Here is a 3,698-nt window from a genome sequence, read left to right as displayed (position 1 = left end):
ACAGGGGAGGAGAATTCCCACAGCAGATCGGTGAGGCCTGCACCACCTGTGTCCTCACATCCACCTGCAGCCTCTTGCTGAGGGCTTGCTCCAGTGTGTCCTGGACTGAGCTCTGAAGTGCCCCATCTCATTTCCACGCTCACCTGTGTCTCCTTCCTACTTTCCTACCTCAACATTTCTCACTTGTACCTGGTGAGGCTGCCCAAAGGCTGGGGTCTGGAGCTGAGGTGAATAGGACTTCGGCCCGTCCTTGAGGAAAATGTGATCCAGTAGGAGAAAGGAGACGGACCTGAGCAGGGGGATGAGGTGTTGGGACAGGTGGCAAGTTAGGGAGGGTAGAGACAGCCAGGCATGCTCCGCCCAGAATCCAGTTACCCCTCCTGCCTACCCTGTCCCTGGTGGATGGGGGCAGGTGTGTGTTGAATTGGCCTGGGAAGGCTGGGCCAGGATTTGGGATGGGCAGAGAAAAGGAAGACAGAAGGAAGTCAGCCTAGGAAGGGAAACAGACTATATACCAAGTCAGGGAGGAGGAAAGGACTAGCATGTGCCTAGGGACTAGACCCTTTGCCACCTGGAGCAGAGGGTGGAGAGGTCATCCAGGGCCGATCATGAGAAACCTCAGATGCCAGGCTGAGGAGCTTGGCCTTTATCCTGAGAGCACTGGGAGCCAAGCAAAGGTTTTGAGGAGGAGTTAACATGACCAGCTAGATGTCTTAGAAAGTCAGTGCTACAGGCAGGATGGAGATGGACTAAAGGGGTTGTGTTGGAGTAGGGGGCTGGAGAATGACCAGGGAAGGGGGAAGTAAGCTGGGGCTCAGCACAAGGAGGGAGTGGATAAATGTGAGGGAATTACAGAGGGAGAATTGACAGGCCTTGATGACAGATTTGACAGAGGAAGTGAAGGAGAGCGAAGAGTCAAGGCAACTTTGAAGTTTCCAGATTGGGGATGAGACGTTTGCTGATGCCTTTGGTAAAGACAAAAGATGTGTTGATGTTCAATATTTGAGTGTGAGGGGCCTGTGAGATGTTCCCAGAGGATATGTTGAGGAGGTAGCCTGTACTGGACATCTGGAGCTCCAGAGAGAGGGCTGGCCCACAGGGGGCACTCGGGAGTTGGGGTGTTGGGGGAGCGCTCCATGCTCCGTGGGGGTGGGGTGGATAATGAGGGGAAGCAGGGTCCGGTCCTCCAGTGAGGGGGCAAAACTAGGAAGAATCAGTGAGGGAGACAAAGGAGCGGCCGTCTGGAAGGGGCGAATGAAACAGCCGCCTGGGAGGGGCCGGGGAGGACAACGAGAAGAAGACGCCTTCTTTGGCCGTGAGGAGGTAGCTGGAGCCTGTGGAGCCTGCGGTCCTCGCGAGGCGGCGGGCGCGGAGCGGAGGCCGGATCCCAGAGGCTGCATCCGCCCGTCGCCTTTGGCAGCCACCCGCCTCCCAGGAACATCCTGCTTCCCTCCAGCTCCCCAACAAGCAAAAAAATGATGTCTGCTGGCCGGCTGCGGGGCAGTGGGCCAGGGCGTGTGAACGCGGTACAAGCTGGTCAGCACCCTGGAGAGCGGGCGGGGGCGGGGCCTGCGGTAGGGCGGGGCTTCGCCGTAATCTCACGGGGCCTTTGGTTCCTGCGCTGGCTGGTTTTGCAGGCCGGTTCGAGGTGGAGGAGTGAAGAGCGGGCCTGGACAGTCTCAGGCCTTCTCTCTTTTCGGCACCTGCCCGCTCCCGACACTGCCTTGTAGGAACCCCTACCGCAGCATTTGGGGCTGTTACTCCCTTGGCGCCATCAATTCAACCTCTTTAGGGGAGGGAAGTGGAGGAACGCAGTATGTACCAGGAGCTTTACGGACATTACCCAAACCTCACGACTCTTTGAGTTTGGAGTTTGTCACCCATCTTTCAGATGAGAACAGTGAATTGAAGTTCAGAGAGGTTAAATAACTTGCCCAGAGCACATGGCAGAGCTGGGATTTGAACTTACACCTGCCTGGCTCTAAGTCCTGGAGTGCGCATAGTCCTGGATCTTGCACCTCATTCCTACAGACTCCTTACTTCCGGGGCAACTGTAGAGGCTGGTGTGGCAGTGGGGTGGGCAGGAGACCCTACCTCCCCCCATGACTTGCTTGAGCATAATCCTGGGAGATTTTTGAGGATGAGACCTCTACCATCATTTCCAGAGCAGGGGAAGAGAAAGAAGGCTGACAGGCAAGTAAGGCCTCAGTGCACCTGCTCCCCTCCACGCCCAGGAGGCACCCTCCTTTGAACTCCTCTGACTCAGCTTCTGACCGCTAGGCTCCTCAGGGCATGAAAGGGAGCTGTGAAAGGCCAAAACTGGACGTGGTCCAGGACCTTGGTTTTCTGAGCCCATAGAATGCCTTCCTAGCTAGCAGGCATGGAGGGGTGAGGTCCTAGGCATGGGCCAGGTTGAGGAAACAGTTTGCCCAGAGCTTTCAGAGATCTAAAATTCCACCTTCTGGGGCCACAGTGGGAAGCAAAGCCTCCCTCACATTTTCTTTCCTAACGCTTCCTAAGTCACAGACAACTGCTTTCTGTAGCCCTTGGCCTGGGCAGGCCTCCTGCACAAGCTCGGACATTCCTGTCCACCCCCAACCCTGGACGCACCCACACCCCTCAGCAGGGTCAGGTTTCCACTCAGCCTCATGGGCTTTTCTGCCTGGAGCTCGGTGTGTGCGGCAGGGGTTACTCCCCGCCACAGCTCAGAGAGCTGGGGTTACTGGTGAGGGTTATGTGTAGCTCCTCTATCCTGGAATACACCCCCTTTTCCTGGGGCCCCCTCTTTGCCTTAAAAATCCCAGCTGATAGCCTCTCTTCTGGAAATGCTTGCCAACTGCTGGGCCCCCTCTGGGCACCACAGACCCTGTGCTCCCCTCTGTCACACAGCAAGTACCCCCTTCCCCTTGCCTGGGTGCTGTTCCAAGGCAAGGCACCGTTGAGTCATATCTGATGAAGTTGGCCAGTGGTAGGTGTTCCTGAATGAATGAATGAATGAATGGGGAAGTTAGTGGTGGAACCAGGACTTGAACCCCCATCTCCTGCCTCCAGGTGTGGAGCTTTCTTTCCTCTGTCCAACAGGAGCTTTGCTGAGACAGTTCCCTACCTGTCCCATTGCCTAAAGTGCCCCTATTCCATTAGGTTAACGCTTCCTCCTCAGGAGTCAGGAGTCTGTCTGCCCTCAGGGACATGGCAGAGTTGAAGCAGGCCCTCCCCTATGCCTATAGTCTGTGGACAGTGAAGCCATGTGGGGCGTGCTGTGGCCTGGGTGCCACAACTCCTAGTAGAATTCCATGCTCATGCATCAGCTCCCACAGTGTCCGAGCTAAATAGAGCCCCCAGTAGGTGGACTCTGTGATGAGGCTTTGAGTCCAAAGGCCATCAGCAAAAGCCCCCTGAGCCTCCTGTGTACCCAACTCCATGCTGAGGATGCACCCTACGACATGATACAATCCCAGTAAGGGAGGCCAGAGAATCCAGTTCTGCCAGGAGGCCCTGTGGCCCTTCCATACTTGAGGAGGGCATGGGGGTGTCCCCTTGCCCTGAGGGTCTGGGTTCTGTCTACCTGCCCCTCATACCCAGATCCCATCCTAGCTCACAAGCATTGAAAATGCCTCAAAATCCCTTATCCTCACATTTCTCTCTCTGGGCTCCTCCATCAGCTTTCTCTCTCTCTCTCTCTCTCTCTCTCTCTCTCT

At 56.2% G+C, this 3,698-nt stretch overlaps 1 protein-coding gene across 1 annotated transcript in view; it reads left to right on the top strand.

Moving 5' to 3' along the window:
• The window catches only part of PDE2A (phosphodiesterase 2A), a 110,746-nt gene that overhangs the window by 8,627 nt on the left and 98,421 nt on the right, over positions 1–3,698 (top strand). The gene's annotated exons all lie outside the window — the stretch shown is intronic.

Source organism: Lipotes vexillifer, unplaced genomic scaffold (assembly GCF_000442215.2).
Source record: "Lipotes vexillifer unplaced genomic scaffold, Lipotes_vexillifer_v1.1 scaffold640, whole genome shotgun sequence".
In the NCBI taxonomy this organism is placed as follows: Eukaryota; Metazoa; Chordata; class Mammalia; order Artiodactyla; family Lipotidae; genus Lipotes; species Lipotes vexillifer.
The sequence above is the reverse complement of the archived record's forward strand: the minus strand, read 5'-3'. Positions and strand labels throughout refer to the sequence as shown.